The following is a 25,856-nucleotide window of genomic DNA, read 5'->3' as shown; positions in this document are numbered from 1 at the left end:
CGGCTTGCATAGGGGGGGCGGGGACGCAGGGGGGGGACGCCAAGGGGGCGGAGCAGAGCAAGCCCCGCCTCCTTGGCTGCTCTGCATTCCCTGTGCATTCCATGCGGCTTCTGGCGCGGGGTGGGGGGGAGGTTGGTGGAAGCGCCGTAGAGAGATGTGGGAGCAACCAACTGCGGAGGAGGAGGAGGAGGAGGAAGCCACTGCGGTGAGCTCATACGCTTTGGCGACCCCTGCTGACCGCCCGGGTGGTTCCCTTGCGCACCTTGGGCGCGTGTGCGGGTGTGGCGCGCAGCTGAACCCCCCCCCCGCCATCGCAGACGACGGTGGTGATGGTGCACTTCCCGAGCCCACGACCGAAAAGGCTGGAATCTGCAGTCTCCAGAAGACTGCCCTCTCTGGAACGAGCCGTTTGCAGATCGTCACAAGGGACTATGGGCACGGAATGGCTAATTTTCCTCTGCTGGTTTCTCCTCCAGGCTTCCCGTGCTTAAAGCATACGGTATTTCGATGTTCTGCTCCGCACAGCATCCTGCATTTGTTAGCGGCTGCGTGCCGTGTAGGTTACTAAGGACACGTGCGTTGCATATATTACTGTTCAAGCCGCTGGTTACTGTTCAGTCCTTTCTACCGCGAGACCTGCCTTGAATTCTTTATTGCTCAACGCCCCGGTTGCTTTTCTGCTTTGCCTGGTTCTCATGCGCCTTGTTATTCAATCCACATTTACCTAAAGTTTCTGGACTTTAGTCTCGGCGTGGTCCTCCTGTATTCAGCGTGCAGATTGCCACCAGTGCGCACCACTTTCCAGTTAACGCGTCCCAATTGTGAATATGACTCCTGTTTCAATTCCAATCTTGGTTTCTCTTCCATGGTTCAGGAAGAAGAGCATATTAAATCCGTGGAAGAAATCCCACTGCTGTACCCAAGTTTAGCTGCACCTATGCTATGCATAACACCAGTACTCAGCATATTCGCCTGGAAATGAATCTCATTTGTTTCCATTGTTCTATCCTGGAAGTGCACTTAAGGTCACATTTTGAAATGCACACTTGAGAGTAGGTCCCATTGAACTCAGAAGGGCCTTATTTCCAAGTAAGTATAACTGGATTGGGCTGTATGTCTGGTTGTATCCAAATATTCTGGCTTCCTGCTCAGTCCCATGCGTGCCTCTTCAGAAATAACTCAAACGAAATTCAGTAGGACTTACAATCAAATATTTCCGGGGATGTAGCTGTGTCCATCTGTTGCAGCAAAAAGCAACAAATAGTCTCGTGGCGCCATAAAGACTAAGAGACTTTATCATGACATAAGCTTTCGTTGACTTGAGCTCACTTCATCAGATGCATAAATCATTAGTCATCAGATAAATATGCACACATATGGATTTGAAGGGGTGGGTGTAAGGTTGGAATTAAATGACCGTGCAAAGGGTATACAGGCTGTGACAACCTGATGAAGTGGGATTCTAGTCCATTACGGCTTAAGGCATGATCAAAATACTTTGTTCATTTTCCCAAGTAAGTGTGTGTATAAGGTTAGGTATGAGGTTGTCTTGTTTGAGGATTGGCATAAGTTCTAAATGCAACAGACTATTGTGGTTAGGTCAAAGGCTTGACGAAAGTCTAATTTTAGGCCATGAATAAATGATATGTACTGCCTTTCTGTTCCTTCAGCTTCTCAAATTAATCATTGAAGCTGAACCCCATAACAATGACATTTGCCTTGTTTTCTGCATTGTTAGCTTATATTGCTTTTGTTTTTTTAAAAAATAATGACATGTTTATTCTCCATGGATAAGAATTTGCTGGCTACTTCCTTGTTATTTCTAGCTGAGTTATTTCTCCAATTTATATATGATTAGTCTTCTGTAGAAATGCTGAAATAAAAAGAAAATAACGCTTCGTAAGAACAAGGTTGAAGAAGTGCTAATGTTGCATTTAAGAGTAACCGCTCCAAGGTTTATCCTGGAAAGGAAAAATACTCCCCCCATCTTTGCGCACTGTTTATTGATTATTCATCCTGACTTGTTTTGAGGGAGATTAGACAACATTGGCTCTTCAATTCGCATTCAGTCTTATTTGTTTGCAGGGAGATTAGACGATGTTGCATCAAAGCAAGGGTCATCCCACAACTTCCCAGTGCATTTTCCTGACTCTTTCCTTATCAAGAAGAATCCAATCTTTTGGGGGAAGTGGGTTTGTTGCACAAAATGTCCCAATCAACTATAATTGCACAACCAGAATTTGCCAGTGTGTGATTGAATTGATCTTGAAAATAGAGACAACCTGGAAGCACCCACTGTGTGTAAACGTACCCGTGTGATGGGAACGGGGAACCCTTTTCAGCCTGAGGGCCACATTGTCTTCTGAGCAATGTTCCAGGGGCCACATGTCGGTGATTGCGGGTGGCAAAGGCTAAAGTGGGCAGAGCAAAATACACACACTCACACATCCCTCTCTACCCTCCATCAAATAGATTGTTTCTGTGCATTTCTCACCTAGGTATCTGCAGTGATGCATTTATTTATTTATTTATTTATTTACTTACTTACTTACTTATTCATTAACTTCCTTTGAGTGTATTTATGCCCAAGGCAGCTTATACTATAAAACAGAGCAAACAATGTCAGTGCTGGTTCCGTAACATTTCAGTTAAAACAATACAGTCAAGAGACTTCCGGGGTGGCGCCATCGGTAATGGTGGACTCCCTCTGATCCGGAGGGACTGGTTCTACGGGAATCGGGTCTGTTCCGCTACAGCGAAGCGGGGACCCTTGAAAAAATCACAGGCGGGTGAAGCCTGTGACCGTGGGACTCGGCGGGCACCTTTTGCGCCCCCCCAATCTGCAAAGGAGCCCAATTACGGGCTCCGGAGTGAAGCCGGGAAGCGGCGCGGTGCTGAGAGTCAACTGCTTCTTCCGTGGAGCGAAGCCGCACAGCCGCTACCGGAGAGCGCTACCTTTTTCCTGTGACAATCTGGCTACAAAACAACTACCCGTGAGTAAGTTAATTTTGGAAATAAAGGAGAACAAAGACGTAATTTGATACCGAAGCGGGGAGGCATAAACAGGAAGTCTGCCTTCCGTTCTTTGTAAATAGAGTAAAGCAATGAACTTGTAAGCTAAAACCTTGAAAGACGCTTGAAAAAGACTATAATTCTAACATCAAAACAAGCAATCTCCCCCCTTGGCTGCAGGAGAGGAGGGGGGAAAGGTGTGAACTGTATTTCCCTGCAAAAAGAGAGAAAAGGAAGCTAAAATCCACCGCTTAAAACCTGGGAACGGGCTGTCAATGGACAATAAGAATGCCGTACTGTGAAATGCGCTGTTGGTGAATAGAGTACTTTTTGACAGCTAACTCTGCTGGTGAGATACAGTGTTTCTGGCTGGCTTCTCCTGGTTTTAAAGTAACTGGAAAATAACTGAAATTGAAACTGTTGTCTATTTTGTGAATTGGGGGATTAAAAAAAAGGTCATTTATTTTAAGGCAACAACTTCTGACTGCTACTGTGTCCCCCTGGAGGAAGTTTGAAATTGTTACCATAACAACTGGGCCAGGGGAATTTTCCACTTCAAAACAAGCCTGGAATTTTCCACTTCAAAACAAATCCTGGTCGTGGGACTGACCTTGGGCTTTAACTAGAGTGTTATGGCAGATGGAAAAGAGAAGATAGATTTGCCTCAGGAAAAAACAACGAGGTCTGGTAGATCTTTTCGCCCAGACGCTGGGCTGCAGCGAAGAGCATCAACATCTGGCCCTTCTGGCCCCTCTGCATCATCAGGGGCTGCATTTGTACAACCTAGACCTAAAGGAATGGCATCCGAAGATGTTTTAGCTCAGGCATTAGGCAAAATTAATGAATCTCTGGAAAAACTAAGTAAACAAGTAGCTGAAGCATCAATTAAAATTGATCAAAATACTACAAGTATTAACAATTTGGGACAGAAGGTAAATACTAATACAGAAACTATTGAGAAACTGCTACAGGAATCTACTTTGACCCGAAAGACAGCTGAAGAAGCAAAGGAAATAGCAGTTGCTGTAGAAGAGAAGATACCACCGATACATAGGCAACTTGAAGACCACAGGTCGATATTGTCTATGATTGAATGGAAGGAGAAACAAACGAATTTGAGGATCAGGGCCGTACCTGAACTTGAGAAAGACAATCTGAGTGACTTTCTTATGCAGGAATTTGCAGACTTTTGGAACCCAGATTTGGAGAAGGAAGATTTTAAGATAGTGAGTGCTTTCAGGCTTGGAAGAGGAGGGAAGAAGAACAGGGTGAGAGACTGTTTGATCACCCTCCGAACAAAAGAGGAGAGAGACAAAATCTTGAGTCTGCACTTCCAGAAGACTTTGGAAATACATCAGTCAAAAGTGGAGATATTTAAAGATATTCCGAAATATCTTCTGGACCTTAGGTCCAATTATGGAGATTTGGTTGCCCTGTTGAGAAGCAACAGAATCATCTTTAGGTGGGAATTTCCCCAAGGCCTATCTTTTAGCTTCAAAGGAAGAAAGATAAAAATAAGATCAGTGGACGACAAAGAAAGATTTTTGAAAGACCACGGAGAAGACCTACAGAAAGAATTTGGAGAAGAGTTAAGAGCACTAGAAAGAGGAATATTAGACATAGCAAAACTACCTTTTGGATTAAAAGACTGCCCAGAGAAGGTGATACCACCGACAGAGCAGGAACAGGCACTTGGTGCAGTTGGAGGAAAAGTAAAGTAACTACATCATGGCTCTGCAACTATTAAGCTGGAATTGTAATCGTCTCAACTCCCCCCAGAAAAGTAAAAGAGTGCTTCATTTATTAAAAAAGGAACAATTGGACTTGATTTGTCTACAGGAAACACATGTGATAAGGCTACATAGAAAAGTATTGATCAATAAAAGACTGGGCCAGGAGTTTATTTCATCGGATAAAGTTAAAAAAAGAGGAGTAGTGATTTATGCAAAGGAGAGACTATCACCGAAATTTATCTTTAAAGATGACCAAGGAAGATTTGTGGCAATTGAAATTCAAATACAAGGAGAGAAATTCTTAATAGTAGGCGTTTACGCACCAAATGAGGGGAAATCTGAATTCTTTAAAAAGTTGCATGAGACCTTGATGGACTATTTGGACTATAATGTGATTTTGATGGGAGATATGAACGAAGTGGTATCTACACATATGGACAAGGCACAAAGACAGGTAGTCACTAAGGATGGCAAACTACCGAAAACCTTTTTTGAGATGACAGATAACTTGGACATAGTTGATATCTGGAGAACAAAGAATCCCTTGGCTAGAGAGGGAACCTTCTTCTCTGAAGCCAAAATGACATGGACAAGAATTGACCAAATATGGGTAACTAGAGGAATGGCACCAAAGACAAGAAAAGTGGAAATTTGCCCAAAAACCTGCTCCGACCATAATGCTGTGAAGATGGAGATGAAACTAACACCAATTGGCTCCTTCAGATGGAGGATGAATGACACCTTATTTAGAGATGAAGAAGTGACTAAGAAGGCCCAAAAAACCTTGAGAGACTATTTCGAGACAAATATGAACACTAATGTTGAAAAAAGAGTAATCTGGGACGCAAGCAAAGCTGTTATGAGAGGGTTCTTGATACAACAGAATGCAATAAAGAAGAGAATTCAAAATGAGAAGAAGGATAAAATATTGGAGAAAATAAAGGAAAGTGAAAAGAAATTGAGAGCAAAACCAAAGTCGCAAGAGATCTTGAGAGAAATAAAGTTATATCAAGTACAATACATGAAAATGATGAATCAGGAGATAGAATGGAAAATTAAACAAATGAGACAAAAGACATTTGAGTCGGCTAATAAATGTGGGAAATTGTTGGCTTGGCAAATGAAAAAAAGACAAAAACTAAATACTATTATAAATTTAGAAGTGGAAGGAAAGAACATACAGAACCCAGTTGAGATTAGAAACTGTTTCCAGAGGTATTTTAAACAACTATATGCACAAGGGCCACAGAAAGAAATTGATGTAGACCGATTTTTGAAAATAAATGGATTACAAAAAATCTCTCAAGAAAATAAATTAATGCTGAACTATAAAATAACTGAACAGGAGGTAGAAGGTGCCATTCAGAATATGCAATTAGGTAAATCTCCAGGACCGGATGGACTGACTTCTAGATACTACAGATCTCTAAGAGAATGGTTAGTACTACCTTTAAAGGAAGTCTGCAACGAAATAATGGATGGGAAAAGGGCACCTGAGTCGTGGAAAGAAGCATATATTACACTTATACCGAAAACAGAGACTGAAAAGACGCAGCTTAAGAACTACCGCCCCATATCACTGCTTAATGTAGATTATAAAATCTTTGCAGACATTTTGGCTAAAAGACTAAAAAAAGTGTTAGTGGAAGAGATTCATAAAGATCAAGCAGGCTTTCTCCCGGGTAGACACTTGTCTGATAATATGAGAAACATAATCAATATTTTAGAAAAATTACAAGTGAATATTAATACCAAGGCAGTTTTGATATTTGTGGACACGGAGAATGCTTTTGACAACATTTCTTGGAGTTTTATGAAGAAGAATCTACAGGGGATGGGGGTAGGTCAGGGTTTTGGAAACGGTATAAGTGCAATTTATTCAGAACAAAAGGCTAAATTAATTGTTAATAACGTGGTGACGGAGGAATTTAAGATAGAAAAAGGGACACGACAAGGTTGCCCAATCTCCCCACTGCTTTTTATATCGGTCCTGGAGGTCCTGTTGAATATGATTAGAAGGGACCAATTGGTTAAAGGTATACAAGTCGGAGCTAAACAGTACAAATTGAGAGCATTTGCAGATGACTTAGTATTGACATTACAGGAGCCAGAATCTAGTACCAAAAGAGTTTTGGAACTGATTCAAGAATTTGGTCAGGTTGCAGGATTTAAACTAAATAAGTTAAAAACAATGGTCTTAGAGAAAATTTTAACAGAGATTGAGAGAGAGAGGTTTCAGAATGAGACAGGTTTAACAGTGGTTGAGAAAGTGAAATACCTGGGGATTAACATGACAGCTAAAAATGGGAATTTATTTAAAGACAATTATGAAAAATGCTGGACTGAAGTGAAAAAAGATTTAGAAATCTGGTCATAGAATCATAGAGTTGGAAGAGACCACAAGGGCCATCGAGTCCAACCCCCTGCCAAGCAGGAAACACCATCAGAGCACTCCTGACATATGGTTGTCAAGCCTCTGCTTAAAGACCTCCAAAGAAGGAGACTCCACCACACTCCTTGGCAGCAAATTCCACTGTCGAACAGCTCTTACTGTCAGGAAGTTCTTCCTAATGTTTAGGTGGAATCTTCTTTCTTGTAGTTTGGATCCATTGCTCCGTGTCCGCTTCTCTGGAGCAGCAGAAAACAACCTTTCTCCCTCCTCTATGTGACATCCTTTTATATATTTGAACATGGCTATCATATCACCCCTTAACCTCCTCTTCTCCAGGCTAAACATGCCCAGCTCCCTTAGCCGTTCCTCATAAGGCATCGTTTCCAGGCCTTTGACCATTTTGGTTGCCCTCCTCTGGACACGTTCCAGTTTGTCAGTGTCCTTCTTGAACTGTGGTGCCCAGAACTGGACACAGTACTCCAGGTGAGGTCTGACCAGAGCAGAATACAGTGGCACTATTACTTCCCTTGATCTAGATGCTATACTCCTATTGATGCAGCCCAGAATTGCATTGGCTTTTTTAGCTGCCGCGTCACACTGTTGGCTCATGTCAAGTTTGTGGTCAACCAAGACTCCCAGATCCTTTTCACATGTACTGCTCTCAAGCCAGGTGTCCCCCATCTTGTATTTGTGCCTCTCATTTTTTTTGCCCAAGTGCAATACTTTACATTTCTCCCTGTTAAAATTCATCTTGTTTGTTTTTGCCCAGTTCTCTAATCTGTCAAGGTCGTTTTGAAGTGTGATCCTGTCCTCTGGGGTGTTAGCCACCCCTCCCAGTTTGGTGTCATCTGCAAATTTGATCAGGATGCCCTTGAGTCCATCATCCAAGTCGTTGATAAAGATGTTGAATAAGACCGGGCCCAAGACAGAACCCTGTGGCACCCCACTAGTCACTCTTCTCCAGGATGAAGAGGAACCATTGATGAGCACCCTTTGGGTTCGGTCAGTCAGCCAGTTACAAATCCACTGAGTGGTAGCATAGTCAAGACCGCATTTTACCAGCTTCTTTACAAGAATATCATGGGGCACCTTGTCAAATGCCTTGCTGAAATCAAGGTAGGCTACATCCACTGCGTTCCCTTCATCTACCAGGCTTGTAATTCTGTCAAAAAACGAGATCAGGTTAGTCTGACATGACTTATTTTTCAGAAATCCATGCTGACTATTGGTGATCACAGCATTCCTTTCTAGGTGCTCACAGACTGTTTGCTTAATGATCTGCTCCAGAATCTTCCCTGGTATTGATGTCAGACTGACTGGGTGATAATTATTTGGGTCCTCTCTTTCCCCCTTTTTGAAAATAGGGACAACATTTGCCCTCCTCCAGTCTGCCAAATTAGCTTTCACTGCTAGGCCGTATTGCTGCGATAAAAATGAATGTATTGCCTAGAATGTTGTTTCTGTTTCAAACATTGCAAATTTTGGATAAAATTGATTGCTTCAAGAAGTGGCAGAGAGAGATTTCTAGATTTGTCTGGCAGGGCAAGAAGCCTAGAATAAAATTTAAAATACTAACGGATGCAAAGGAAAGAGGTGGATTTGCCCTGCCAGACCTTAGACTTTATTATGAATCAGCAGCTTTTTGCTGGCTGAAAGAATGGCTGCTTCTTGAAAACACAGACATTTTGGATTTAGAAGGTTTTAATAATGTATTTGGATGGCATGCATATTTATGGTATGATAAGGTCAAAGCACATAAAGCATTTAAAAATCATATTGTCAGGAAAGCATTGTTTAATGTCTGGATAAGATATAAGGACTTACTCGAAAATAAAACCCCAAGGTGGTTGTCACCGATGGAAGCGAAGGCTCAGAAAAAGCTCAATATGGAGGCCAAATGGCCGAAATATTGGGAAATTTTGGAACAAGAGGGAGACAGATTGAAATTGCAGAGTTTTGAAAAACTAAAAAATAAAGTGCGAGATTGGCTTCATTATTATCAGATAATGGAGGCATACAATTTGGACAAGAAAATTGGCTTCCAGGTGGAAAAATCAAAATTGGAAACAGAACTGTTAGAACCCAAAACCAAGATTTTGTCAAAGATGTATAACTTTCTGGTGAAATGGAATACTCAGGATGAAACGGTGAAATCTGCTATGATTAAATGGGCACAAGATGTTGGACGTAACATAATGATGGCTGACTGGGAACAGTTATGGACCACAGGTATGAAGTTTACGGCATGTAATGCCTTAAGAGAAAATATTATGAAAATGATATACAGGTGGTACATGACCCCAGTCAAGCTTGCAAAAATCTATCATTTGCCCGATAATAAATGTTGGAAATGTAAAGAAACTGAAGGTACATTCTTTCACCTTTGGTGGACATGCCCAAGGATTAAGGCTTTCTGGGAGATGATCTATAACGAAATGAAAAAGGTATTTAAATATACCTTTCTGAAGAAACCAGAGGCCTTTCTCCTGGGCATGGTCGGCCAATTGGTGCCAAAGAAGGACAGAACTTTCTTTATGTATGCCACAACAGCAGCAAGAATACTTATTGCAAAGTATTGGAAGACACAAGATCTACCCACTCTGGAAGAATGGCAGATGAAGGTGGTGGACTACATGGAACTGGCGGAAATGACTGGCAGAATCCGAGACCAGGGAGAAGAGTCGGTGGAAGAAGATTGGAAGAAATTTAAAGACTATTTACAGAAATACTGCAAAATTAATGATTGTTAGAATGATGTCAGAATGAAGTTAAGTGGCTTTAGCAGCAATGTTATAAAGGAGTATGTAAAAATGGATTGTTAACAGGTGAGAATCTAAAGTTATAATATATTAAGTTAAAGGATTAAGATAAAAACAAAGAGGGAAAGGATTTGCTGAATTGACTAACTGAACTGGAATACAAAAAAGGGAGGTGTGAGGAGGTCAGGGAAACAAGTAAATGAAAGACAAGACATGGAAAGATTGATTTGTTTTTAAGTGTTCTTATTTTTCTGTATTTTGTATTTTTTCTTTTCTTTTTTTTTCTTTTTCTTGTTTTTGTAACCTTTTCTGAAACTTTAATAAATATCATTTAAAAAAATAAAATAAATAAAACAATACAGTCAAACCTTGGTTGTTGAACGTAATCCATTCCAGAAGACCATTTGACTTCCGAAATGTTCGACAACTGGAGCAGTTATTTCCAGGTTTTCGGCATTTGGGAACCGAAACATTTGAAAACGGAGCTGTTTGACAACCGAGGTTTGACTTTAATATAAAACAACTAAGTTCAAACGTGTGGCAGATAAAATACCAATAATATGGGAGACAGATCCAGACTTGCTTCCTGAAATAGATGCATCTTTAAAAGGCAGTGAAAAACTTGGCAAAGGTGCCAAATTAATCTCCCAGGATGGAGAGTTCCACTGCACAGTCACAAAGGAGGGAGAGTGATATGGCACTAATGTCCTGCTTGTTTGGTCACTGCAACAACAGAATGCTGAACTATTTAAGCCTTCAATCTGATCCAACAGGGCTCTTGTGTTGTCTCCCGTGTTTCCACCACCCAACATGTAGGAGAACCTCCTCAGACAATGTTTGGCTCATACAGGAAGAGAAAGCCCTTCAGATATCCTGTACCTGAGGCAGCAACCTTATTCAGGGAATGGCCTTCTCACTGACCCAGAGCACCTCTGGTTTGTCCAGATTAGTAACTGTCAGTTTATTGAACTGAATCCAGTCCTAGATGCTGCTCTAGGGTTTCCAGGTAAGAGTGTGAATAAATATTGTCTCTTGTTGCTAGATAATAAAGTCGTTACAGCAAGCAATTTCTCTCTTTCCTTTCTCTTCCACACAACAACTGATTGTATTATAGTTGATTTGTGTGACATTTGATGCATGACCAGATGTTGATGAAATCAATCCTTATCCAACTTCACGGCAAAGCAGTTGTTTGTATCATCAAGAATGCAGGCTGCTCCTCAGCATGCAGTGAAAATTGTGCTTTATTATTATTATTGCTCGCTTTATCATACCACTGCTATCTAAGCTGCACAAATGAAAGTATTAAAGGATTCACTTCCCCATATCAGGAGCTTAAATAAGAATTAACTAAACAATTGAACAGTTATGAGCCAAAGGGAGACACCCTCCACAGGTGATTGAAATGCCCCAAAGTAAATAAATCCTCCTAAATTATCAAAAGCAGTACTATAAATAACACAGTTTGTTATGGTTACAGGTAGGTAGCTGTGTTGGTCTGCCATAGTCAAAACAAAATTTAAAAAATCCTTCCAATAGCACCTTAGAGACCAACTAAATTTGTTATTGGTATGAGCTTTCATGTGCATGCACACTTCTTCGAAAGCTCATACCAATAACAAACTTAGTTGGTCTCTAAGGTGCTACTGGAAGGAATTTTTAAATTTTGTTTCGACAGTTTGTTATAATTATCCTTTGGATCCCATACTTTTAAAATTAAATTAAGTTTAATAGAGTTGATGTTAAACATTTTTGTTCTGGACAGTAAAAAAGAATGGTTAATGAACTTACAGGGCATTGCAATTACAGATAGCTAATAACAGTTATATCAGGGCCCTTCCAGACCGATATTTTATTATGGATGTATTCTTCAGCATATTCTTGACACAATGATAGTGCACTAATGATGGGTTTCCCATTGGGCCATGGTTATTGAATGGCCAAAATCCTGGGACCACCTCACCATTGCCACTGTTACCTCCTCCTCCTTGACTGTCCAGTCAAGGAGGAGTCGGTAAGTTTTGGAAAGAGTTTTTCTTTTAGAATTTACAAGATCAGATTCGAATCGGGAAATTTCTACTGAGAACCCCTTTTGTTTGTCAGATTTAAATTTTTCAAATAACTGATGGTATTGGAACCAGTGTGAAATGTGTTCTTTTATTTCCTCAAATTTTTTAAATTTTATTTGGTTATCTTCATTTTTTAGAAGTATTTTATATGTTGGCCAGCTTTCCTGAGTATTTTTCCGTTTTACTGCTATGGCTTCTACTGGAGAAGTCCACCACGGGACTTTAGGCTCCATCAGGTCTTTATATTTTTCCCATACAGCAAAGAGTGACTTTCTTATTATATGGTTGGTAAATTTTTTATGAATTTTCACTTTTCCATATATTAGGTAGGCGTGCCATCCCCAACGGTTGTCAAAACCTTCCAGGTCCAGGAGGTCCGGATCCTGCAACGTGCACCAATCTTTTAGCCAGGTAAAACAGACTGCCTCGTAGTAAAGCTTTAGGTCGGGTAGGGAAAAGCCTCCTCTCTCTTTTATGTCTATTAAGATAAGGTGTTTAATCCTAGGTTTCTTCCCTTCCCACAGGAATTTGGAAATTTCTCTTTGCCATATCTTGAGACAACCTGCTTCACCCAGTATCGGAATCATTTGAAATAAAAAGATTAATTTTGGAAGCACATTCATCTTTATAATGGAAATCCTACCCAGAAATGTTAATTTTAGTTTACTCCAGGTTACCAAGTTTTTTATAATCTCTAACCAAGTTTTGGTGTAATTATCCTGAAATAAGTTTATGTTCTTGGGGGTGATCCAAATACCCAAGTATTTCGCTTTTGAAGAGATTTTCAGGCCCAATATTTTTTCTAAGTCGTCCTTTTCTTCTGTGGTTACATTTTTAACAAGCATTTTTGTTTTTGTTATATTCAGCTTAAAGCCTGCCTCTTCTCCAAATTCTTTAATCAATTCCAGCACTCTTTTCAGACTTTCTTTAGGGTTTTCAGTCATAACTAGTAGATCGTCCATGAAAGCTTTAATTTTATATGTTTTGTTTCCCAGAGTGATGCCTTTAACAAGCTGATCCCTTCTTATCTGATTGTTCAAGACTTCCATCACCAAGATAAATATCAGTGGAGACAGTGGGCAGCCCTGTCTGGTTCCCTTGTTTATTTTGCACTCCTCAGTAATTCTTCCATTGATGATCAATTTTGCATATTGTTCCGAATAGATGGCATTTATTCCTTTACAAATATTTTCTCCCAGACCGATTTCTTCCATTAATTTTTTCATAAACTTCCAGGACACGTTATCAAAAGCTTTTTCAGCATCTACCAACATAATAGCTGCTGGTTTATCAATTTTAATATCCAAATATTCTAATACATTAATCACACATCTAATATTGGATTGCATAAATCGTCCGGGAAGAAATCCGGTTTGATCTTTATGAATTATCTCTTTCAGCACCATTTTTAATCTATTTGCAAGAATGTCTGCTAATATCTTGTAATCGTTATTTAGCAGTGCAATGGGTCTGTAATTGGCCATGTTTGAGGCATCTGTTCCCTGTTTATGGATAAGAGTAATAAAGCTGTCCTTCCAGGTTTTCGGAAGCTTTCCATTTGCCAGAATATTATTCATTAGGTTTTTCATGGGAAGAAATAATGCTTGTTCTAACTTTTTATAGTAATTAGCTGGAAGACCATCTGGGCCCCAGTGTCTTTCCTAATTTTGATCTCTGTATAGCTTGTTGCACCTCCATAGCTGTTATTGGTGAGTTCAAGATTTCAGTTTTTTCCTTAGGTATTATTGGTAGTTTATTGGTTCAATGGGAAAATTTATGGAAAATCAATTGGAAATTCACAAACTGTTACACGATTAGAGAGAACTTTCAAAAAATGCAACATCGATGGTATCTAACACCATGGAAACTTGTATAAAAATGTATAAAAATGTGTCAAGTAATTGTTGGAGATGCGGAGACTCAGGAACATTCTACCATATGTGGTGGATATGTAGGAAAATACAGGTATTCTGGGAGAGTATACATGCAGAACTGCAAAAAATGCTAAAGATCTCTTTCAATAAAAAACCAGAGGCCTACCTCCTGGGAATAACAGATTTGGATATTCCACAAAAGAGGAAGTGTATCTTTTTATATGCGATGGCGGCAGCAAGAGTTTTGATCGCAGCAAAATGGAAGAGTAATGAAATCCCCTCTATACAAGATTGGATCCAAAAGCTGACAGAATATGCCGAATTAGATGGTTTATCAGAAAAAATAAAGAATAAATCAAAACAGGAATTTGTTTCTAAATGGGAGGTTTTCAAAGAATATCTGAAAAATAAATATAGTAGTTTAAATTCTGTTGCAGCATTCGAGGAACTTCAGTAATAGTTGCTAGGTAGATAGAAGAAATTAGATTTATTGAGAATAAGTTTAATTATGAAAAAAATGTGTATTGGCAATAAGTAATATGAATTTGAAATATGGAATAGACGGGAAGTTGGGTCTTTAGTGTTAAGACCAATAGATGTTTTATTGTTTGCCAAGAAAATTATGTGTCTATGGTTATTTTTGTAATTTGTGTGTAATTTGGTATTTGTGTTTTTTTGTGTGTGTGTTTTTCTTGTTGTATAAATAAATATTTTTTAAAAAAAGATAGTGCACTAATGATGGGTTTATTCAGCTTTTGTTTGTTATGTGATGCTTCCCCAGTGCTACACATACATCATTGCTGTCTGGAATGGCTATAGCTCAGTAGTAGCAGCAGCAACAACAACAACAACAACAACAACAACAACAAGAACAGCTTCCAACAGAATACTAAAAACAGAATAAAACTTCAAACATTAAAAACTTCCCTAAACAGGGCTGCCTTCAGATGTCTTCTGAAAGTCACATAATTGTTTATTTCCTTGACATCTGATGGGAGGGAATTCAACAGGGCGGGCGCCACTACCGAGAAGGCCCTCTGCCTGGTTCCCTGTAACCTCACTTCTCGCAGTGAGGGAACCGCCAGAAGGCCCTCAGCGCTAGACCTCAGTGTCCGGGCAGAACGATGCAGGTGGAGACGCTCCTTCAGGTATACGGACCGAGGCTGTTTAGGTCTTTAAAGGTCAGCACCAACACTTTGAATTGTGCTCGGAAATGTACTGAGAGCCAATGTAGGTCTTTCAGAACCACTCCCAGTCACCAGTCTAGTGCCCACATTTTGAATTAGTTGTAGTTTCCGGGTCACCTTCAAAGGTAGCCCCATGTAGAGTGCATTGCAGTAGTCCAAGTGGGTGATAACTAGAGCATGCACCACTCTGGCGAGACAGTTTGCGGGCAGGTAGGGTCTCAGCCTGCGTACCAGATGGAGCTGGTAGACAGCTGCCCTGGACACAGAATTGACCTGTCCCTCCATAGACAGCTGTGAATCCAAAATTTATCCCAGGCTGCACACCTGGTCCTTCAGGAGCACAGTTACCCCATTCAGGACCAGGGAGTCCCTTACACCTTCCTGCCTCCTGCCCCCCAAAAACAGTACTTCTGTCTTGTCAGGATTCAGGCTCAATCTGTTAGCCACCATCCATCCTCCAGCCGCCTCCAGACACTCACACAGGACTTACACCACCTTCACTGGTTCTGATTTAAAAGATAGGTAAAGCTGGGTATTATCCACATACTGATGAACACCCAGCCCAAACCCCCTGATGATCTCTCCCAGCAGCTTCATATAGATGTTAAAAAGGATGGGGGAAAGGACGAAACCCTGAGGCATCCCACAAGTGAGAGCCCAGGGTCCAAACATTCATCCCCCCCCCCACACTTTCTGAACACGGCCCAGGAGGAAGGAGCAGAACCACTGTATAACAGTGCCCCATCTCCCAGCCCCTCTCTAGACCATGGGTAGGCAAACTAAGGCCCGAGGGCTGCATTCGGCCAAACTGCCTTCTAAATCCGGCCCGCAGCCAGTCCAGGAATCAGTGTGTTTTTACATGAGTAGAATGTGCCCTTTTATTTAAAATGTATCTCTGGGTTATTTGTGGGGCATAGGAATTCGTTCATTTTCTTTTTCAAAATATAGTCCGGCCCCCCACAAGGTCTGAGGGACAGTGGACCGGCCCCCTGCTTAAAATGTTTGCTGAACCCTGCTCTAGATGGTCCAGAAGGATGTTGTGGTCGAAGGTATCAAAGGCCGCTGAGAGATCCAGCAAAAGCTGAACAAAAATAAACCAGTACCTTTATGGTACAAAAAGTTATGGGATTTTCACCAGGAAGTTAAGGGATATGTACTGCTTGGAAGCAAAGCTGTTTGACCACCCCAAAACCTTTGTAGGGAATGTACAAACAGCACTGAAAAATGGGATAATGTGTGACTGCTCTTATACAGTGCTGTAGCTACAGAAGGGCTAGCCAGTTTTTTTGCTGTGGGTGAAGCCTCCAGAGGGGTGCCATTGAGGCTCCCAACCTGTGTGTGTGTGTGTGTGTGCAGATGTGTGTGTGGGAGGGGGTGCCAAACTGGGTCTTTGACCCGGGTGAAATAAAGTCTAATTTTGCCACTGCCTTATAGCATCATAAGTACAAATCATCATCAGTGTGTAGCAACAAAGATATCTGGAGGACCCCTCAAAGAAAGGACTCCAGGCAAGAGATATAGCTGGGACAAAATGTCTTCCCTTTGTAAATTCTGCAAATAAATTCTATTGAGAGGGGTTCTGTGTAGACAGGATGCGAATGTTCTTGAACTACTCTAATATATGACTATTCCATATTATTACTGGGTTATTTATTTTCTTGTTGCAATTGATAATGAACAATAAGATAGCATAAACTTATTGGGCTGGATACAGACTGACAGTGCACTCCTATACATGTTGACTAAGTACTACTGAGCTAGGTGAGGGACACACCTCAGGGCAAGTGTTTCTTAGGCTGAAATCCTAAATTAGGCAGCAACCCTAATCCCACTTATCAGTGGGAATTAGCTTCTGAGTATACATGGTTAGGATTGCACAGTTGGTCATTTTTTCCCCTTCTTTTTTTTTTTTTTTTTTTTTTGTCCCATTGAAATCACTGGGGCAATTCAGTCCTAAAGTTCAACTAACATATAGCACAAACTTATGCATGCTACTCAGAATTAAGTCCCAAAGAGTTCATTGCAGCCTGATTCTGGATCAAATGCTTTATCTTCTTAAAATATTTAGATCAATATCCATACTCTCTCACCCACAACATTATAAGCAAAGTTATACTAGAACCAGGAAGGAAGAATAAGGCTCAGTTCACAAGCAGAGGCAACACTTATATGGGACTTCTCTGGGGGCTCTTTGGATAAAAGGAGGGGGTTCCTTTCCACCAACTTGAAGGATAGGGGGAGTCTCCACCCCCATCGTTCACTGAGGTCCAGCTCAAAGGGCCTTCTGGGAGTTCCCTCACTGTGAGAAGTGAGGTTACAGGAAACCATTGGTGGTGCTCGCCCTGTGGAGCGCCCTCCCATCAGATGTCAAAGAAATAAACAACTATCTGACTTTTAGAAGACATCTGAAAGCAACCCTGTTTGGAAAAATTTTAATGTCTAATGTTTTACAATTTTTTATGTGCTGTAAGCCGCCCAGAGTGGCTGGGGAAACCCAGCCAGATGGGCAGGGTATTATTATTATTATTATTATTATTATTATTATTATTAGTGGGGCAAGGGTAGACTGGTTTACTGTTACCGAGAGAGGGAAAAGGAGCAGGAGGCAAACCTTTTAAGGAGTTATTTGTGGAAGACAGCAAGCTACAGTAGTATCTATACTGCATCTATGCCACGCCTTCCGAAAACCCCACTGTACTATTTGGGAACAGCGAAATCTACAGGTTTAGAGGAAATGCATAGTTTAGAACCTAGAAATATTGGAAGCTGCCTTATACTGATTCAGATCATTGGTCAATCTAGCTTGATATTGTCTACGCTGACTAGCAGTAACTCTCCAGAATTTCAGGGAAGGCTCACAGCCACCTCTAACTAGAGATACCAGAGATTGAATGTGGGACTTTCCACATACATGCAGAGCAGATACCACCACTGACCCATGGACCTTCCCCTACAAAATGAATAAGCCTTACTCGTATGCAATGTTCTGTGTTTATTTCAGCCAGATTCATTTGTGCATACTCATTGTCCACCCCCAAAACAGCACTTTAATGGTGGAAGAAGAGTAATATGCCTGAAGGATAAAGGACCCGAGTGACTCAGAGGGATTTGGATCAAATCCCTTGGTTGCACTGAGGCATGAATCATATGCTCCCTCTGTGTCCATAAAAAGCTGATAGTATGTTCCAAACTCTATATGTGATTATCTTTATACTGATGATGCAAAACTGAGTCTCCAGCAGCTACTTTAAGATAAACAGAAATATATTATGTTCTGTATACTGATAAGCCTCCATTTGGTATGCTGGGGGTGGGGACGGACATGGAAAAAAGTCAAAACATGAAACTAAAGACTTACACCTGTGACCATTTCCCACCTACCCCCAAGCCATAAATACCACTGTAGGGAGACCACTGTAAAAACATAAGCTGCCATCATTTTAAATATTTCTTGATATGGCAAAGCCTTCCTGTTGGTGTGCAAGGAGGAAAGGTGTATAACATTTGCATAGATCATCAGGGGGTTTGGGCTGGCTGTTCATCAGTATGCAGATGACACCCAGCTCTACCTATCTTTTAAATCAGAACCAGTGAAGGCAGTGAATGTCCTGTGTGAGTGCCTGGAGGCGGTTGGAGGATGGATGGCGGCTAACAGATTAAGGTTGAATCCTGACAAGACAGAAGTACTGTTCTTGGGGGACAGGAGGCGGGCAGGTGTGGAGGACTCCCTGGTCCTTAATGGGGTAACTGTGCCCCTGAAGAACCAGGTGCACAGCCTGGGAGTCATTTTGGACTCACAGCTGTCCATGGAGATTAAGGTTACTTCTGTGTCCAGGGCAGCTATCTACCAGCTCCATCTGGTACGCAGGCTGAGACCCTACCTGTCCGCAAACTGTCTCGCCAGTGTGGTGCATGCTCTAGTTATCTCCCGCTTGGACTACTGCAATGCGCTCTACATGGGGCTACCTTTGAAGGTCACCCAGAAACTGCAATTAATCTAGAATGTGGCAGCTAGACTGGTGACTGGGAGTGGCCACCGGGACCATATAACACTGGTCCTCAGAGATCTGCATTGGCTCCTCCTAGTACGTTTCCGAGCACAATTCAAAGTGTTGGTGCTGACCTTTAAAGCCCTAAACAGCCTCGGTCCTATATACCTGAAGGAGCATTTCCACCCCCATCGTTCAGCCCAGACACTGAGGTCCAGCACAGAGGGCCTTCTGGCGGTTCCCTCATTGCGAAAAGTGAGGTTACAGGGAACCAAACAGAGGGCTTTCTCGCTATTGGCGCCTGCCCTGTGGAATGCCCTACTATCAGATGTCAAGGAAATAAGCAGCTATCCTATTTTAAAAAGACATCTGAAGGCAGTCCTGTTTAGTGAAGTTTTTAATATTTAATGCTGTATGGGCAGGGTATAAATATAAATTATTATTATTATTATGTTGTTGTTGTTGTTGTTGTTGTTGTTGTTGTAATTCTTTGGTTTGTAAGTTCCAGGGTCTTTACTTTCAGATGAGTGTGTATGTATCAGGGTTTAACAAATCGTATCACTTTTCAGGGCTCTGCTGCTTTTCAGCTGATTATTCTACCTTAATGGCTTTGTCAAATCTCCTCTACTTACCCTGACTTTGCTAAGGATTGCTATATTTCCCCATATAAATATAAAATGTGCCCCATGTATTCATAGCTCCAGAAGTTATTTTTATGTAGGAGGCAGGCTCACTCTGCACAATCTGCTATTTCTCTAATATTCCTTTGGAAGATCCAGCTTTTTATTGCTGGCTGCCAGATTGTCACTACTACGGGCACTGGTGAGTGCTTGGTTAAAATGCACCACTGTTGCATACCTGCCCTGCCAACATTTCTCCAATGAAAATAGGGGTGTCCATAAAATAATAAGAATAATGATAATAATTTTATTACTTATACCCCGCCTATCTGACTGGGTTGCCCCAGCCACTCTGAGCGGCTTCCAACATATATAAAAACATAATAAAACATTAAACATTAAAAAAACTTCCCTATACAGAGCTGCCTTCAAATATCTTCTGAAGGTTGTATAGTTACTTATCTCCTTGATTCCATACCCCCCAACATTTCTCCAATGAAAATAGGAACTAAGGAAAAGTGGGACATTCCAGGATCAAATCAGAAACCGGGACGGTTGCTCCTTGTGGCCTTGAAATTTTGACTTTCCAAAGCAAGGACTTCTAAGGTTGGAGCTGATCTATTTGGTGGAACATTGAATTGCCATTAGTTCCTTTTCAGGCCAACCAGAAGATTCATTAAACAGAGATTGAAATCCGGGTATCTTGATGTCAAAGTTCCATTGGGACCACACCAGCACAACTATACACATAGAGAGTTTCTCTCATGGACTTATTTCAGGAATATTTGGATTGCTTGGCTTTGAGATACTGAGTTGCACATGCCATTATTATTTTGGGTGGTATATATTGTCTAAGACTACATGTAATAGAAGGTGTTGAAATGCTGTACATTATTGATAATGAGTTTTTGTAAACCACAGAGTTGTTTAGTTTGTGATTTATCTCTCTGTATTCCTTGAGAGTGATATTGGACTCCAAGTCTCATCAACCTCATCCACCATGGTCAATGGTGAGGGATGATGGGAGTTGCAGTCCCAAACTTCTGAAAGGCATCAAGCTAGAGAAGGCTGGTCTACATTGATTGCCAGAAAGTCTCCAGGGTTTCAGATGGTATATTTTCTAGACCTGGAGATACCAGGGTCTGAACATGAGACCATCTGCATGGAAAGCATGTGCTCTACCACTGAGCTATGCCCCCCTCCAGACTTGACTGAAACACCGAGCACATACAAAAAGAATTAAAGAAATGTTTTAAAATAACTAATGCTTCAAAAATATATGTACAGGGTATGATTCACTTAAAGCGTTCCACCAGTTGGGAGCCCTGCTCACGGACGTTTGATTGTGCAGTAAGGTTCCTATCTCCCCACCTCACGGCCCCCAAAATAGGTTCGGGTGGGTCAGGAGAACCCCTAGAACTGGAGGGGGGGGAAGAGAGAAATCTCTCTGTCTGACAAGCAAAAATGCTTGGTATGGCAGAATGATCACCTTCATGCAACGTTGAATTCCTCCCCTGATGTTTTCAAGCAAACATCTAGAAGGGAGAATCATTCATGCCCTCTGACATCCATGTTTCCCCTCCAAAACAAACACAGTTGAAAATGTTTATTGATAGAAAACATGGGTTCAACAGGGCCTTCTTGTTGTATCTCCTGGGTTGAGGATCTCCTTTTCAAGAGAGTTTAATTGCTCTCCTAATTGATTATATTTAGGTGGGCAAATTTTTCCTTCCACCAGGCTTTTGATTGAATTTCTACCTGCTTGTGGATTTGTTTTGGTTCTCTTTCTAATGCTTTCTGTTTTTATAACCATTTAAAATGGAATTTGTAATGTTGTAAAGCACCTTGGGGTCCTTTTTGAGGGCTAAGGGGCGTTCAATCAATCAATCAATCAATCAATGATTATCATTGATATTGCAAACTCCCACAAACATGTCAAGGCATTCTGGGATTATTGCTCTCTGCTACTGATATCTGACTCAGCTGTCCTTCTCTGAACAAGGTCCTTAGTAACATGTCCTGAACTGCCTTGACCAAAGGTGACAATCCTAAAAATAACTCCCGTTGTGTCATTACATTGCAGTTCATGTGCAACACTGTCTGTACTTTGACAATGATGGTGTTCATTCTCTTAAAATATCTTCCAGGCATTCCATTCTTAAGGACATCTCGTTGACGTCAATGGATTCTTAAAGTATAAGACTAAAAACACAAACTCACATGAAAACTCCAAGGCCCATTGAGCTTTTTATACTTCTGAACAGAGTACTTTTACACTTTGTGCTGCACAGAATTATGCCAGCATTTACACCAAAAATTATGAGCAACAAATGACTTTTAACCCTCAGTTCTGCTCATTTACATTGCATAGATCTTATTTATAAAAATAGGATTGTGCTGTAAGAATAAGGAATCTTACAGAGCAACTCTAGACTTGAGACCTGTCAGTTGAGGAGCTTCAGGATTTGGCAAAAGCCCCAAGAGATCAGTGGAGTGTTAAGTCTCACCGTTGCTTTGAAAAATATGTTCCCTATCCTATGGAGTGAACTACTGATCAATATGGGCCTACAGTTACCTTTGTTCCATGTCCTGCCCCATGCCCTTAGCTCCTTGATTACTGAATCATTTCCTTCCATGGATGAGTCTGCTTGACCCTTGGTCCCAGGAAGTGAGCTATGTGAGCTCTCTGCAAGTGACCTGCCAAGGTAGCTATGGGTGTGCTGTGTTGTGTGGATTCTCCTTCCTCCTCTTTCTGTAGTGTGCTCAAAAAAACAATGGCGGGGGTTGCATAAGGGGATTCAAATTCATGCCTATTGTTTCGCCTGGAAACTTCCAATAAGTGGCCTCACTGCTGGCTGTGCCACTGGGGCTGATGGACTGTGGGTGCTGTGATTGTGGGGGTGGTGATGCAGTGGGAGTGTCCCTGTCGCTGTGAGTTTATTGGTTCCCTCCATGTATGCGAAGCATGTGGGCACTGTCACCAGCACAGTCTCTGATTGGTTGCCAGGGATGTAGGCATGTCTGTCATTTTTACTCTTTTTGTTCTGTTGTGCATTTCCTCCTTCCATTCTTGGGCCAATCACATATAGGATGCAGCAGCTACTCTAAAAGAATCTCCCCTACCTCCACCCAGGTGTAATTAAGAGTACAGGATTGCTGTAGGACAGATTTGTGTATGCACTATCATGACACAAGCTTACTTGTTTTATATGTTAAAAAGTAAAAAGTACACGTGCAACGCACCTAATTCTAGTAACACATCACTAAAAGCCTCATGCAAAGCTGCTCTTCCTCATTCAAATTCTTTAATTTTGTGTTTATCCAAAGGTTTGCAGCCACGGTTACCTTTCAGGAAAGGCATTCAGGCTATGCATCCACAAATCAGAGCATTTTCTTGACTTCAAAGACTTTGCTCCAGGAAAACTAGTTGTCAGCCTCGGAACTTACTTTGCATATGGTTATGTATAGGAGGCATATTGTATTTCAGTTCGACATATTATTTTCACTTACAGAATACATACATTCCTAATAAGGCATAGTCAAGTTAGGAATGTGATCGGCTACCGTTACAGAACCATGGTCCTGTTTCTCACTCAATATATTTCTTCAGTCTCTTGTCTTTTTCCTGGAGGGCCATGCCAGCTTTCTGACTGCAGATGAAACCTGTCTCAGACACTGGGCTTTTCTTTGAAGATGTGGCTTATGTAATGTGGAAAAAATGCAACCAAGATGTTTCAAACACAAATGGAACCGAAGCATTCCAATCGCAGGGGGAAATGTTGCAAAATGTTGCCTTACTGAGTTTTCTTTTAATATAAAAAAGATTGAACACAATTTAGACAAGCGTCAATCTTTTTTGTTTGTTTTCAGGCAGCTACTGGAAACTTACTTTTAAAAAGAGGTTTACCTGACCATTTTATCTTGTTTACTATACATAACTTATGCAACTTTGTGTTTTTAGGATCTGTTGTTTAGATCTGGGTTGCTGTTTTTTTACTTTCCTGTTATATACTGCTTTGGAAACAATGGTTTGAAGTGGCTTATAAATCCCAGTCGCCCATCCCAGCATGCTGGGGGTCGTCTAGGTGCAGCTCATTTGTGGTCTCAGTGGTGGTCTTGATTCTGGTTCAAGTACCACTGCACCACACTGGTTTTCAGCTGAGCGATCCAGTTTCTAGCACACCCAAATAGTCCTGCTTTCCAGCCTTAATTCCCCTTTGAACTCACATCCAGCCGACTAGTGTCTCTGTCCCTGATCCCATGTTATTTTCTTTTAATATGCAGACCTGCTCCAAGCAACCGAACTTCAATCGGATATCACAGCTGCACCATTCCTGCTTCTAAAAGCTTGGGCTAGGCTCCAACAAAGACAGCCTGGCAGCAGACACTTGGAGCGACTTGCTGACTATACAGCAATATGGGACATGGTCTACTCTATTATAATCGGGAGTTACTGCCAACAGCAGGTGTGGTGGCAGGACCCCCCTCCTGTGAAAAGTTGCCCATGAGCCTCTGGCACTGTCTACCAGATCCATGAGCAAGTTCCCCTGGTAACCTAGGTGTTGACTCCAGCTTTCTGTATTCTCTCTACTCTATAACACAGACAAATATAACATTTCCCGACAGCATGGCTGTAATAGAAAGAGGAAAGAAGAAAAAGTTAACTAGCTCTTTATGGGGCAGCAAGTAGGTGCCATGCATAGACGATGTTCTCCAGAAAGGAACCCTTGTTTCAGAGCATCAGTAATGGATGGTGGCCCTAAATTAAGGAAAATAAATCTGTTCGTGTGCATTTATGAACCTATTTATAGCAAAGGGTTCATCTTTGCCCCTCCACCAATGAAGGAGTATATTCCATGCTACAAATTATCATTTGTAATCCAAGACCTTTCTATAACTATCACATGCAGCATACATGGAAAACACTAGCTCGTGTATTTGTTCACCCTCTTGTTTTTCATTAGCTTCATCTTGCCAGATATAACGCATTACAGACTTCTCACACGGTTGGTTTGGTTTTTAAAAAAATTTGCTATGGTTTTCATCAGCATCTTAATTTAGGTCTATGATATCATTGACCTCATCCTTTCACTTTGCAGATCCGAGTCCTTGTTCCTCATCCTGCCTCTTAATGGGACTATTTACCACCAGTCTGTATATACGTGCATTAAGGGATGCAATTTCATCACTTATATCGCTGCTCAGTTGACTTCTCTCAACTTTGTTGGAAGTACTGTACCTCACTTCTCATTTATACCGGAGATGCGGCTTGGCATCCAAATGGACAAGGATTAGGAAAAAGCTATCTTTGCAATTCCGCGTATTTAATTACGTGGTCTGCTCAGAAGCCACAGTCATCGATATAGATCTTTAGTTTGAGTGCCAACAGTAAACTTGAAGATATATATATAGACCACCGTCCCCTCCCAATGTCTCCATTCTGATGACATCATCAGCTGGCCAACCGCTGCTCAAGTGGCAATCAAGAGCTTTTCTTTTTCATAAAAATTATACCCCTGGTCTTTGCTGATTTTGTGCCATCAAAATCATTTAGAAAATGATTGGATATATATAACCCCAATCTCAAGAGCCCTGCTGGATCAGGTCAAAGACCCATCTAGCTCAGCATCCTGTTCCCACAATGGCCAAGGCCACAAGCAGGACGTCAATGCAACAGCAGTCTCCCCACTCACAGCTGGTTTTCCAAGGCACACGGACTTCAACAGCAAAGGTAGAAGAACATTGTCAGCTTGGTAGTAGCCATGTATAATCTTATCCTCCATGAATTTTTAAAGCCATCCATGTTGGTGGCCATCGTTACACCTCATGGCAGGGAATTCCATAGTTTAATCATACATTGTGTGAAGAAAGACACCACTTAGATTTTCACCAGTTCCCCAATCTTCCTTCATTCCCACCCCCCAATTTTTATTTTTATTTTGCTCCAGGGGTCTAGGGGAACCTTCATAACAGCATAGGGCATGGTGAAGGGTGCTGTGGATTATGGGTCTTTTTGGCAAAAATCACCCCTTCAAGAGCCTTCCATTAATAGAACCATATCATTGGGGGTTGGGAGAGAGACTGTCATGTGTGACAAGCTCTTTTTATTTCCCCACAACAGAAACTTGCTGCTAATCTGATGTGTATGCAAGATGACATAAGATATGGTTAGGCTTCTCGTGGTGTTTCCTACACTGAAGTGGTAGCCCTCATGTAGGAAT

General features: G+C 41.3%; 1 long non-coding RNA gene across 2 annotated transcripts; it reads left to right on the top strand.

Annotated features, from left to right (window-relative positions):
- Nucleotides 1–57: 57 nt before the first annotated feature.
- Nucleotides 58–25,560, top strand: LOC308474235. Of its 2 annotated transcripts, none has more exons than XR_013984598.1 (3): nt 58–1,089; nt 10,670–10,902; nt 23,920–25,560. It is a non-coding gene; the product is annotated as an uncharacterized lncRNA (long non-coding RNA). The 2 variants fall into 2 exon arrangements; XR_013984599.1 differs by lacking the exon at nt 23,920–25,560 and adding an exon at nt 20,295–20,932.
- The last annotated feature ends 296 nt before the right edge of the window (nt 25,561–25,856 follow it).

The sequence above is a fragment of the Podarcis pityusensis genome (assembly GCF_964106645.2).
Source record: "Podarcis pityusensis genome assembly, chromosome: 3".
Lineage (NCBI taxonomy): Eukaryota > Metazoa > Chordata > Lepidosauria > Squamata > Lacertidae > Podarcis > Podarcis pityusensis.
This window is presented reverse-complemented; position numbering and strand designations above follow the sequence as displayed.